This window comes from Spinacia oleracea, chromosome 4 (assembly GCF_020520425.1).
Source record: "Spinacia oleracea cultivar Varoflay chromosome 4, BTI_SOV_V1, whole genome shotgun sequence".
NCBI lineage: Eukaryota > Viridiplantae > Streptophyta > Magnoliopsida > Caryophyllales > Amaranthaceae > Spinacia > Spinacia oleracea.
Window position 1 is genome coordinate 68,232,106 of NC_079490.1, and position 14,849 is coordinate 68,246,954.

The 14,849-nt window shown below is 37.0% G+C and overlaps 1 protein-coding gene across 1 annotated transcript in view; it reads right to left on the minus strand.

The window, feature by feature from the left end:
• Positions 1-12,236: 12,236 nt before the first annotated feature.
• Positions 12,237-14,849, minus strand: part of LOC110798921 (uncharacterized) — a 39,856-nt gene continuing 37,243 nt past the window's right edge. The window contains exon 17 of the mRNA XM_056841823.1: positions 12,237-12,531. The gene's annotated coding sequence lies outside the window, so the exon portion shown is untranslated. The remainder of the gene's footprint in view (positions 12,532-14,849) is intronic.

Sequence of the window (14,849 nt, forward strand, 5' to 3'; positions counted from 1 at the left end):
CTTAAAATCTAACCAACATAGTAAGAGCCTTAAGTTCCAAACTTTAAAAAAAAAAAATTGAGTTAAAAGGTGCCATGCCAAAATATACACTTGTTTGGATATCCTTTACATCAATCTAGTAATAGTTTTCGCTCTGCGAGGTGTTACTTATTGATCCTAAAGGGGCAAGGTACACAAATAATTGTGAGTACATGTTAGTTTTGGTGAAACTCAACGATATAAGTAAGGATTCCTTTTATGTCGTGGCAAAATCGATAGGTTTACCTAATAAGTTCTTAGACGTGCCTATCAACCAAGAATAGTTTCTAGACTATTAGCAAAAGGTTTTTGCTTACCTAAGATGTTTTAGGATTAAGTCAACAAACTGTGCTTAATTCTTCAATGGATTTTAGGATCTTGGAATCATTTTATTCACACCTGTCGGAACACATAACTTGAATAAAATGCTTAATAAACATTGAATTATGCATGTATGCTAGAATTTAAGTTTATTAAGAAAAACTCTGAATGGTTATTTATTTGTTTATTCTTTTCAATTGTAGTTTTAACTATGGAAAACAACAATCAAAACATCATCATGGCTTCTGAGCTTATGGTCAAGTTGAACCTAACAAATTTTCTTGAATGGGAAGCTAAGCTAGTTGAAATAGTCAGACTCAATGTACTTGAGTATGTGCTGTTACATCCCATGCCAAGCTACTATGCCAGAGACATGGCCCCTGAAAGATTTTTTGCCTGGGATGCGGATCTCAAAAAAGTTATGAGTCTCATGCTGAACAATATTCCTGATGAATGGGCTAGAGGGTTTGTAGCTTATGAACCTTTTACGCTCGTCAAGAATCTGAGGGATATCTGTCGTGGAAGCACGGAGGACAGGGACCTAAACGTCCATGAGTTGATTGAATCAATGTCTGGTCTTAAGGTCAGTTCTCCCAACAGGTGTTATAGGATGGAAGTCCAAGAAACACATGTTCAGCTCATTCGCACTAAACAAAGGGTAGGCGTCCCACTAAGGTTCCATGTGGATCTTACGCTTTCATATTTTGATCGCCTAAGTCTGCTAGGAACACCAATAAGCGAAAGGATGGCAGTCTCTATCTTGCTCAATTCACTGCACAGTGGGTTTGGTCGCTTCAAGCAACTATACCTAAGTGAACCAAGAGAAGAAACAGTTGCAGAATTTGTTCACCTTGTCAGAAAGGCTGAGATAATACTGGACTATGAAGCCAAAGATTTACTCAAGGCTAAAGGGAGACCGTTCAAGAAAAGTGGAAAGTCCAAGGGCAATGCTAAATCAAAGCATGACAAGTCCACATCAAGCTGTCTTTATTGTGATGGAATATGCCATTACAAAAGAGAATGTCCAAAGCTAAAGGAAGATCAGAAGAACGGAACAGTCGTTCCATCTTCAGGTATTTTCGTTATAGACTGTATACTTGCTAATTCAACTTCTTGGGTATTAGATACAGGTTGTGGCTCACACTTATGTTCCAATCCACAGGGACTAAGAAGAAGTAGAAAGTTAAGCAAGGGTGAAGTCGACCTACGAGTGGGAAATGGAGCACGGATTGCTGCATTAGCTGTAGGAACTTATTATTTGTCGTTGCCCTCCAGGCTAGTTTTGGAACTGGAAGAATGTTTCCATGTTCCAAGTCTTACTAAAAACATCATTTCAGTTTCTTGCTTAGATGCTAAGGGATTTTCCTTTTTAATAAAAGACAATAGTTGTTCGTTTTATTTTAAAGAGATGTTTTATGGATCTGCTAGATTAGTCAATGGACTTTATTTATTAGATCACGACAAACAAGTTTATAACATAAATACCAAAAAGGCCAAAAAGGATGATTCAGATCTCACCTATCTGTGGCATTGTCGATTAGGCCATATAAACTTGAAACGCTTAGAAAGACTTCTAAAGGAAGGAATTCTAGAACCATTTGACTTAGAGGATTATGGTAAATGCGAATCATGTTTACTTGGCAAAATGACAAAGCAACCTTTTTCTAAAGTTGGAGAAAGAGCAACTGAACTATTGGGTTTAATCCATAAAGATGTATGTGGACCAATGAGTACAAATGCTAGAGGTGGTTTTAGCTACTTTATCACTTTCACTGATGACTTCAGTAGATATGGTTATGTCTACCTAATGAAGCATAAGTCTGAATCCTTTGACAAATTCAAGGAATTTCAGAGTGAAATAGAGAATCAATTAGGCAAGAAGATTAAGGCACTGCAGTCTGATAGAGGCGGCGAATATCTGAGCTATGAATTTGATGACCATCTGAAAGAATGTGGAATTCTGTCAGAATTGACTCCTCCTGGAACACCACAATGGAATGGTGTGTCGGAACGGAGGAACAGAACCTTGCTAGACATGGTCAGGTCAATGATGGGTCAGGCCGAACTTCCAATAGAATTTTGGGGACATGCACTAAATACAGCTGCACTCACTATAAATAGAGCTCCGTCTAAAGCTGTCGAAAAGACTCCATATGAGTTATGGTTTGGAAAGCCTCCAAATGTGTCTTTTCTCAAGATTTGGGGATGTGAAGTATACGTCAAACGATTAATTTCAGACAAACTTCATCCGAAATCTGACAAATGTATCCTTGTGGGCTATCCAAAGGAAACAAAGGGGTATTACTTCTACAATACATCTGAGAACAAGGTGTTTGTTGCTCGAGATGGTGTCTTTTTGGAGAAAGATCACATTTCCAAAATGACAAGTGGGAGAAAAGTAGACCTCGAAGAAATTCGAGTCGAACAACAAACTCTAGGGAATGCTCAAGATGACATTCAGGATGAAACTCAGGGATCTTTAGAAGAATCTGGTGAGAATCATGGTCAATCTAGAAATGTTACCCCGCGTAGATCGCAAAGATATAGATCTCAACCGGAAAGGTACTTAGGTATTTTGACGAACGAGAGCTATGACGTTCTATTACTTGAAAGTGATGAACCTGCGACTTACAAACAAGCTATGACGAGCCCTAGCTCCAAGCAATGGCAAGAAGCCATGCAATCTGAATTAGACTCCATGTCTGAAAACCAAGTATGGGATTTGGTCGATTTGCCAGATGGCTACCAAGCCATTGGAAGCAAATGGGTTTTCAAACTGAAAAAGGACAAGAATGGGAAACTTGAAGTTTTCAAAGCTAGATTGGTTGCAAAAGGTTACAGGCAAGTCCACGGTGTGGATTACGATGAAAACTTTTCACCAGTTGCAATGCTAAAGTCTATTCAAATAATGTTAGCAATCGCTGCATATTACGATTACGAAATATGGAAGATGGATGTCAAAACTGCTTTCTTAAACGACGGTTTAACAGAAACTGTGTTCATGACACATCCTGAAGGTTTTGAGGATCCAAAGAATGCTAAAAAGGTATTCAAGCTAAAGAAATCAATCTACGGATTGAAGCAGGCATCCAGGAGCTGGAATATACGTTTTGATGAAGCAGTCAGTGACTTTGGTTTCATCAAGAACGCAGACGAATCTTGTGTATACAAGAAGGTCAGTGGGAGCAAAATTGCTTTCCTAGTATTATATGTCGACGACATATTACTTATCCGAAATGACATTCCTATGTTGAACTCTGTCAAGATTTGGCTTGGGAAATGTTTTTCGATGAAGGATCTAGGAGAAGCACAGCACATATTGGGCATCAAGATTTACAGAGATAGATCTAAAAAGATGATTGGACTTAGTCAAAGCACTTATATCAATAAGGTGCTTGATAGGTTCAAGATGGCAGACTCCAAGCGAGGCTACCTACCCATGTCTCATGGAATAACTCTAAGCAAGACTCAGTGCCCAAAAACACTTGATGAGCGTAGACGAATGAATGGGATTCCGTATGCATCATTGATTGGTTCAATTATGTATGCTATGATATGTACACGCCCGGATGTTGCGTACGCACTCAGTGCTACGAGCAGATACTAGTCAGACCCAGGAGAGGCACATTGGACAGCTGCCAAGAATATTCTGAAGTACCTGAAAAGGCACAAAGATGACTTCCTGGTCTATGGTGGAGATGATTAATTAATTGTTAAAGGCTATACGGACGCAAGTTTCCAAACCGACAAAGATGATTTCAGATCACAGTCTGGGTTTGTCTTCTGCCTCAACGGAGGTGCAGTAAGCTGGAAAAGTGCTAAGCAAAGCACCATTGCAGATTCTACAACTGAAGCGGAGTACATTGCTGCACATGAAGAAGCAAAGGAAACTATATGGCTAAGGAAGTTCATAGGTGAACTAGGTGTAGTCCCCTCCATTAAAGGACCAATAGCCCTGTATTGTGATAACAACGGAGCTATTGCACAGGCAAAGGAGCCTAGACACCACCAAAGAGTCAAGCATGTACTTCGTAGATTTCACATTCTATGAGATTTCGTTGAAAGAAAAGAAGTGGAGATAAGCAAGATTGGAACTGATGACAACCTATCAGATCCATTGACTAAACCTCTGCCGCAGGCGAAGCACAACTCGCACACTGCAGCCATGGGAATCAAGCATATTGGAGAATGGCTTTGATGTCCTTATTTAATGTTTTAAAGTTTTAGAGTTTAAATCTTTGTAAAACATTATTGGTTAATCATTCACAATAAATGAATAGAATTCATTTTTCCATTTAATTGTGGTTTATTAAATGATGAGTCCCTTCAATTTGACGATATATTCAAGATAGACTGTCAGGACCATTCCTGTGACTAAGAAATGTCTATCAAGTGAACTTGAATGTCAAAAGTTGAAAATGGTCCCTGGTAGGAGTTTTCTATAAAATTGGACGCATAGAAAACGTTAGACGACTGGAATGCAAGATGACTAGTAGTTCTGTTTCTTGAACTATGTGGACATGGCAATGTCATAATCATTTGCATAGATACTTACTTTGGGAAGACTAGTATCGGACAGACCTATGAAACTTTACTTTAAGAGATGAAAATCTGTCATAAGTAAATTTCATTAAAATTATTAGACACTAAATCCTCAATACCTGAGTGATTTGAAATTACTTGTTTGAGAACTGGTTGCTTTGACGTTGACCAACCGTCGCACCGTAAAAGGAGGCTATAAAGGCAACGCTCAGGTAATCACCTATCAAACGAAGTCTAATCTCAAGATCGCAAGATTGGGATTGTCCTCCCATAAATCGGGATGAGATGCTTAAAAGTTGTACAAGGCCACTCGGAGAGCTAGAAACTGTGAAATGCATGGCCGTGCTCGGATGAATCATAGGCTATGATTATCTGTTTATTTGATCAGTTGAACTCTGAAACCGAGAAACACCTCTGGACATAATAAGAATGACAACTCTTACCTTATGTTCAAGAGCAAGCATCAAGCGACAAAGGAATTAGGAAAATGCACACGTGTCCCTAAGGACAAGTGGGAGACTGAAGGAAATAATGCCCTTGGTCCAAGTATGCATTCAATGTTAAGTCTAATAAATGCGGTTCAGTATTAATTAACAAGTTACACTAAGCGACAAAGGAATGTGGATGCACACTTGTCTGAATGACAAGTGGGAGATTGAAGGAAATATGTCCTTCACCCAAGGTGCATTAAGTCTAATACCAAGGTTCAGATTAATTGCGAACAATTAATTCAGTGAGATCAAGTGATCGGAACAGCTAGCTGGAGCAATGCTTCCGATCAGTGAGTTCTAATGGATATTGAACTCACAACTTACTCTTGACTGAACCTACAAGGTCACACCAATGACACGTAACAGATCCCCGGATTAAATGAATCGGAAATTCATTTAATAGCTTTTCGGGAATTAGTTGGAAACGTATTATACGATACGACCTTTGTCGGAATCGTATATCGTATCGTAAATATTCGTAAGCTGGGCGACACGAATAAATCGTATCGTACGACGGTGATTCGTCGTATACGAAACGATAAATAATATATCGGAAATATATTAAATCGCGAATACGAAGGGCATCGGAGTTGCCGGCCTGTCGAGCCAAGCACGTAAGCGTGCAAGGCCCAACGAGCCAGAAAGCTCGCGAGCCAAGGCAAGCGAGGCAAGCCCATTGGGCGCGAGCACGCAGCAGCAAGCAATAGCGCAACAACAGCGACGAGCGAGCAAGGCCCACGGCCCAGCTGCTCGGCGCGCGTGCTGTAGGCTTCGGCCTGCAGTGTGTCGCTGGGCACGCGGGCGTGTGTCCGTTGCTTGGCTCGCACGGCTTGCTAGCCTGCCTTGCTTCTTGCTTGGTCGGTTAGTAAGGTTAATGATATAACCTTACAACCTAGTTTCCAACACACACACAATTCATATTACTCAAACCCTAGAGACACAGAGAACCCTAATTCTCCCTGTGCCTCCAAAGTGAGTTCTTCCCAAAAGCAAAGTATCTTGATCAATTGTCTAAGCTACGATTATCAAGACGGATCTGATCGTGTCGGTGAACCAAGTAGAGGAACGACAAGTGGAGTTCTTTGTTCGTGTTCGTTGACAGATTATTGTGGAAAACACGCTTCGAATGTAAGTTTGCTTAATCTGTGCTTTATACATGTTTCCTGGCTTTGGGGATTGTTTCGCACATGTTATTATGTTTAACTGTATTCCCCTACAAGAAACAATACCCTTGTGTCTCATTTGAATAAATCACAATGAAACATATATGTATACTTGGGCCTTAATTTGTTGAATAACAAACACTAAGCTCCCACTGAGTTTAGGGACTCTTTTTAGATTTATTATGAAAAGATATTTTGAAATTACTTTTCAAAAGCTTTGACGAATTTGGTTTAGTTTGGTGGTAGTTGAGCATTTTGTTTAGAAATTATAGGAAAATTCTTTATGATTCATCATTGATCGAATCAAGTACTAATTGACTTTGATCATTCCAACGTAGATATGCCATATCTTATGGAGCTAGATCGTGAAATTAGAACACACAATCATTGATGATCATTTTTGGTCTTAAAGTAATCATCGTCATGATCTAACCTAGATCTTTATGATTTCTTGCCATGTGGATTTTATACTTCAGAATCTTTGAACTAGCCAAACAGATTCAAACTTATATCACTTTGAGTAAATAAATCCATATTCACTCAAAACCATGTGAAATAATAAAGTCATAAAATCTTTCTTTAGCTTTGAACTCTATCGTCTAGGCGTTCTAACAATAGTTCATATCTTATGTTACTTTCAACAAGTAAGACTAGCTTGTCTTGAATTGATCTAGAAATCAACCAACTTTCAAAAGTCCATCAAAATAGAGCTTTTGAATGTTAACTTGTTGATATGGTCTAAGCAACCATGCTAAAGAGTTAGTGGAACTCAAATCAAGAAATTGATTTGAACCTAGTAAAGTTTTTATTGTTAAAGAGTTGTTTGTTTTAATCAAGCATATTGACTCAACCCGTAAATGACCATTTCATTCAAATAACAAACAAACAAGCATTGTTTTTGTTCTTCTGAATGTGAGTCTTTTTGTGTTTGAAGACAGAAATTTAGGTATGCTGATTATGGAACATAATAGCCATTAAGTTACAGCCTTGAAAGGACTTAAAACAAACTAGATGACCCTACAATCAATGTAGCAATGCCATGCTTCATTTCCCACTTGTAAGTCATTAGTGTAGCCTAGCTTCCATTGTTTGAGTTATTACCGAAGTAAGAACCCCAAGCGGTATATGATACCAAGGAAGTTTGATTGCTAGGTCACTTCTCTTTAAACATAAACTTTTAGGTAGAAATGGAAACGTAAATTCCTTTCATTTGTTCCTTGTTTTCCTATTTCTTGTACCCTTTCTTATAGTCTTAAGAATTGAATTCTTTAGTGTTCACTTTTATACTTTGTTTAGACATGTCCAATGTCACTCCAACAAAGTTCTTACCATTTTATTTATGTTGAATATTCTGTTTCAACTAGATGATCTTACCAGAAGCTTCTAAAGTTCTCTAAGCATCGATCTATTCGAATGTCTAGGGACTAGACTCATTCGAGAATTAAATGGATAAAGATATTAGGTTGTTAACCATTGGTAAACCTGAGCGTTTAAACTCAATGCTTTAGGATCTCAAAACTACATTGTATTTTGAATTCATAAGCACCAATTGGTTTGCCATTCGATTTTGATACTCGAAAACAACCATAAAAGTCGCTAAAAGAAACGTATATTTTAAATTGCTCATCTTCTCTCATTTCCGTGAATCGTTCTTGGATTCACTACCAATCGAGGAAATTTACTGTTACCTTTCTAAAAGGGTTTATTGCAGTACAAGATATTTAATTATAACCAATAATTAAAACATACATTGAAGCATGCAAAGTCTAAACATTTATCATGAGTAATAACTTGAAAATTAAAGCAATCATGCAATTCATACAAGTTATTAGCATTTTATTCGATTTTATTGTTCCGGCAGGTATGAATAAAATAATTCCAAGATCCTTAAATCATTGAAAAATTAAGCACATTATGTATTTTGACTCAATTCTAAAATATTTTAGGTAAGCAAAAGCCTTTTCCTAATAGTCTAGAAACTACTCTTGGTTGATAGATACGTCTAAGAACTTATTAGGTAAACCTATCGATTTTGCCACGACATAAAAGGACTCCTTACTTATATCGTTGAGTTTCACCAAAACTAACATGTACTCACAATTATTTGTGTACCTTACCCCTTTAGAATCAATGAGTAACACCTCGCTATGGCGGAAAACTATTACTAGATTGATGTAAAGGTTATCCAAGTAAGTGTTATTTTGGCATGGCACCTTTTAACTCAATTTTTAAAGTTTGGAACTTAAGGCTCTTACTATGTTGGTTAGATTTTAAGTGAACTAAAATCCTTAATCATGCAACATAATAAAGCCATGATCTCATGCATAATTAAGACATATTTAAAGCAATAAATAACTTAAAGCATGCATAAGATAAATGTGATCTAGTATGGCCCGACTTCATCTTGAAACTTCAACTTCAAAGTCCGTCTTGAAAATGAATTGGAAACGCCGTCTTGAATTTCACCGTGGGAGGCACCATTTTCTTCAAATAGGATCAACTATAATTAAACTAATTACAACTATTTGATGGTACGCAGACCATATTTGAATTAAAAAAACAAACTTTGGTGCATTAGACCAATTACATTCAAATTAATGGTACGCAGACCATATTTTCTATCCTATTTGGGCCATACTAGTCACTTCATAACCTGCAAAACAGTACATATACAACATATACCATTCACCCATTCATTATCATGAATGGCCCACATAGTTGGTTAGTAAAACACATTGTTATGCATCACATAAATATTTGCAGCAATTAATCAAGGGCACCAATAATCTACCAATTATTCAGTCCTTATTAATTCTAATCAAGTTGTTTAACCTTAAAGGATTTGTAGACCTAATCAAGAGTTTATGACTAAAGGCTCCCACTTAAACCAATAACTTTATATGCTTTACTAATTTTAAACATAAAAATGTATTTCTAGTCTAACCGGAAACATACAAGTTTAACTAAAATTTAAAGCTCATAGAAAATTATAATCGAATCCATTTGATTTATTTTCAGTTGAATTTATGAATTTAAATTAATTCAAGGTACTGACCGTTGCACAAGGCACGAGTAGCAGCAGCCACGCGCAAACGCAGCAAGCTAAACCACGCTTGTGCGCAGCCTGCTCGTCTCATCGCATCGCAGCAGCTCTCCCTCGCGAGGCATCGCTCGCTGCACGCGAGCCATTGCTCGTTGCGCGAGCCAACGCTCGCTTGCGCGAGGCAGTGCGCGTTGTGGCGCTGCACGCTTGCTGCCCACACGCGACTGCTCGCAATGCCTTGCTTGTCGCCCATCGCTCATCGCCCATCGCATAGCACACACGGCCAACACCATTGCCTCGCGCGCGCACCATGCTATGTTGCTCGCTGCATTCGTACCGCACGGGCGACGAGCTCCCTTGCTCGTCGTCGCGTGCCCGCACTATACAACACCCCTTAAGGGTAACACGTAGCGTCCTTTGCTTTGTGCGTGCAACTTTTATGAGCGAATTTTATAAAAATTTAAAATTTTTAATTTAAAATTACCGACAAATTAATAAATCATATTAATTTCATAATTTTAGGGCGAAAAATCGAAAATTTATTAATCAATTAATTTCCCATTAACATGGATTCAAATCTAGGTCATAAAAATTTAAAATTTATCACAAATTAACAATTTTTATGGTGGTTTTTAATCATGGATATCTAATTAAATTGTCAATTAATTATGAAAATCAAATCAAATTCTAAATTATTCGAATTTCAACAAATTAATTACAATTATAAATTAGGTTGTATAATTAACAAGTTAGGCATTCAAAATTGTTAAACATATACAGTAGGTCAATCAAAAAATTCAAGATTTATCAACAAGAATCGCAAATATTCAATTTAACATCTTAAATTTACAAACTTTTGCGTTCAAAAAACTAAAACCTCCGAAAAGTCATAGTTAGGCTTCGAATTTGGGAATTCTGGGTTCGGCCAAAAATTACTATTTTTGTCAAAATTTTAGAATGCCTTTTACATGCGGAATTGACACAACAATCACTTGATTTGGATGAGTAACGAAGAAACTGCCGAAAAACTACGTACATATAATTAAATAAACGCAATTTGCAATTAATTAACAATTACGAAAATTAATCACCCCTTTTAATTCTTTGCAAATTTGTAAAATTTAACCATGTTATGCAATTTAGATTATGCAAATAATAAGAGGCTCGTGATACCACTGTTAGGTTATGATACATATGAAAAACATAAATCATGCGGAAAAAACTTAATGCCAGGAAACATATTATTTACACATAATCAGTTAGCATAATTTAGATGCATACACTTTGTAGCGTGCCCTCCCTAGCTGCGCCCGAACCGAACAAGAACAAGTCTTTAGGACTCCAAGTGTCGTCCCTCCGTAGATAGTCCACAACATGTCCGGATCCGCCTTAAGATTGACCAACTAGAATCGCCCTTAAGGTACTATTATTTTCGGCTAAAAGGGCAAGTAATGTGACTGGTTTTTCTGCTCAAAAATCACAGCTTTTATTGTATGAATACTTGTTAAAAAACTCGTGTATAAATTTATGACCCTAGGCATATATTTATAGAATCATGGAAAAGGATTTCGAATCCTGTTAGAATACTAATTAATTAATTAATTAGAATCCTTTTAGAACTCTAAACAACTAATTTCTATCTTCTAGGATTAAGATTTAATCATAGCACTAATTCCGATAGCTTTAGGATTCGTATAGCACGCACACGAGCATGAGCGCGAGCACTGCACAGCCCGCCCGCATGCCTCGCGGCCCACGCAAACTGCACGGCGCCTTGGCCCAATGCTCGCAGCCCACCTGATCCGTGCGCGCGCCACGCCTAGCTGGGTATGGCCTTGCGCTGGGCCTGGCGAGGCTTTGGCGTGTGGTTTTGATGCGTATGGCTTGTTGGGCGACGGTCTGGCTTCGTGCTGGGCCTTCGTCTAGCAAGTCTCGTCCGATGCTAATTCGTATGATACGCTTCCGATTAAATTCCCGATTCCGGAATTCATTTCTGATACGAACAATATTTATTCATTTTCGATTCCGGAATTAATTTCCGCTTCGAACAAATATTTAATATTTCCGTTTCCGGAATTATTTTCCGATTCCGATAATATTTCCGATTCTGACAATATTTCCGTTTCCGGCAATATTTCCGATTCCGGCAATATTTCCATTTCCGATAATATTTTCCGATACGTACACTAGTGGAAAAAATACCTGTTGAGGGGGGCATTTTGGGCTTATTGAGGCGAACAAGGCCCGCTTCGACAGACGTGGCTTCAACAGCTCACATAGCTGTTGAGGCGGGCTTTGTTCGCCTCAACAAGTGGTCTGTTGTGGGGGGCTTCCAAAAGCCCGCCTCAACAGCCCAAAACCAAAGCGAAAAAATAAGGACCTGTTGTGGGGGCTTTACAAAAGCCCGCCTCAACAGACACCTCTGTTGAGGCTCACTTATTAAATGCCCCCCTCAACAGACCTGTATTCTTGCGCCAATACCTGTACATTGGCGCCATTAATTCATATGTTGTCGAGGCGTACATTAAAAGCCCCCTTCAACAACATTATATTTTTTTTCCAAATTCTTTTAAAATATAAAATAGGTGGCAATAACCAAATCTATATATATACACCATTGAGTAATGAAACCTGTACACGCACCAATCAACACCAGAATAGCAAAGGTATGAATCTGCTTATTTTTTTATTAATAAATCATTAAATTAACTTCATTTATATTAGCCTCATAGAGAAAAACGTATAGTACGTACGTTTACAATTTTTAAACACCTAGCTAGCTAGTCTAACAAATTAAAACTAATATTAACAAATAAAGACAAAAGGCTAGAGAGCTAGCTAGTCTAACAAATTTCTCTAATCCGGCCACTTAGCTCCCTTTAGATCGATCATGCATTACGTACAAACCTTAATTAAGGCCGTGTTGACTTTCTAATTCCAATCGACTCGATCCCTGCAAGATGGAAGGAAAATATATGAGCTATAGAGTACCAAAGTTCACACTCACGATATTATCTTTACATTCCATTGAAGCATAAAAAGATATAGTTGCAGACTATATAGATAATTAAGTTGTTAAAAATATAAGCTATAACGACTCAATGAGCCTTAAATGTGCATAAATAGATTCGAATGAGTTTTAGAAAGTTAAAACTATGTATATTAGTCATGTAATAAGAATCAAATGAGTCCTTAGGTTCTTTAGTTCAAAGTTGGGAGCGGAAATGTCATTTTAGCTCTAAATATGACCTATAACGACCCAATGAGCCTTAAATGTGCATACGTAGATTGGAATGAGTTTTAGAAAGTTAAAACTATGCATATTAATCATGTAATAAGAATCAAATGAGTCCATAGGTTCTTTAGTTCAAAGTTGGGAGCGGAAATGTCATTTTAGCTCTAAACATGACCTATAACGACCTAATGAGCCTTAAATGTGCATAAATAGATTCGAATGAGTTTTAGAAAGTTAAAACTATGTATATTAGTCATGTAATAAGAATCAAATGAGTCCTTAGGTTCTTTAGTTCAAAGTTGGGAGCGGAAATGTCATTTTAGCTCTAAATATGACCTATAACGACCTAATGAGCCTTAAATGTGCATACGTAGATTCGAATGAGTTTTAGAAAGTTAAAACTATGCATATTAATCATGTAATAAGAATCAAATGAGTTCTTAGGTTCTTTAGTTCAAAGTTGGGAGCGGAAATGTCATTTTAGCTCTAAACATGACCTATAACGACCTAATGAGCCTTAAATGTGCATAAATAGATTCGAATGAGTTTTAGAAAGTTAAAACTATGTATATTAGTCATGTAATAAGAATCAAATGAGTCCTTAGGTTCTTTAGTTCAAAGTTGGGAGCGGAAATGTCATTTTAGCTCTAAATATGACCTATAACGACCCAATGAGCCTTAAATGTGCATACGTAGATTGGAATGAGTTTTAGAAAGTTAAAACTATGCATATTAATCATGTAATAAGAATCAAATGAGTCCATAGGTTCTTTAGTTCAAAGTTGGGAGCGGAAATGTCATTTTAGCTCTAAACATGACCTATAACGACCTAATGAGCCTTAAATGTGCATAAATAGATTTGAATGAGTTTTAGAAAGTTAAAACTATGTATATTAGTCATGTAATAAGAATCAAATGAGTCCTTAGGTTCTTTAGTTCAAAGTTGGGAGCAGAAATGTCATTTTAGCTCTAAATATGACCTATAACGACCTAATGAGCCTTAAATGTGCATACGTAGATTGGAATGAGTTTTAAAAAGTTAAAACTATGCATATTAATCATGTAATAAGAATCAAATGAGTCCTTAGGTTCTTTAGTTCAAAGTTGGGAGCGGAAATGTCATTTTAGCTCTAAACATGACCTATAACGACCTAATGAGCCTTAAATGTGCATAAATAGATTCGAATGAGTTTTAGAAAGTTAAAACTATGTATACTAGTCATGTAATAAGAATCAAATGAGTCCTTAGGTTCTTTAGTTCAAAGTTGGGAGCGGAAATGTCATTTTAGCTCTAAACATGACCTATAACGACCTAATGAGCCTTAAATGTGCATAAATAGATTCGAATGAGTTTTAGAAAGTTAAAACTATGTATATTAGTCATGTAATAAGAATCAAATGAGTCCTTAGGTTCTTTAGTTCAAAGTTGGGAGCGGAAATGTCATTTTAGCTCTAAACATGACCTATAACGACCTAATGAGCCTTAAATGTGCATAAATAGATTCGAATGAGTTTTAGAAAGTTAAAACTATGTATATTAGTCATGTAATAAGAATCAAATGAGTCCTTAGGTTCTTTAGTTCAAAGTTGGGAGCGGAAATGTCATTTTAGCTCTAAACATGACCTATAACGACCTAATGAGCCTTAAATGTGCATAAATAGATTCGAATGAGTTTTAGAAAGTTAAAACTATGTATATTAGTCATGTAATAAGAATCAAATGAGTCCTTAGGTTCTTTAGTTCAAAGTTGGGAGCGGAAATGTCATTTTAGCTCTAAATATGACCTATAACGACCTAATGAGCCTTAAATGTGCATACGTAGATTGGAATGAGTTTTAGAAAGTTAAAACTATGCATATTAATCATGTAATAAGAATCAAATGAGTCATTAGGTTCTTTAGTTCAAAGTTGGGAGCGGAAATGTCATTTTAGCTCTAAACATGACCTATAACGACCTAATGAGCCTTAAATGTGCATAAATAGATTCGAATGAGTTTTAGAAAGTTAAAACTATGTATATTAGTCATGTAATAAG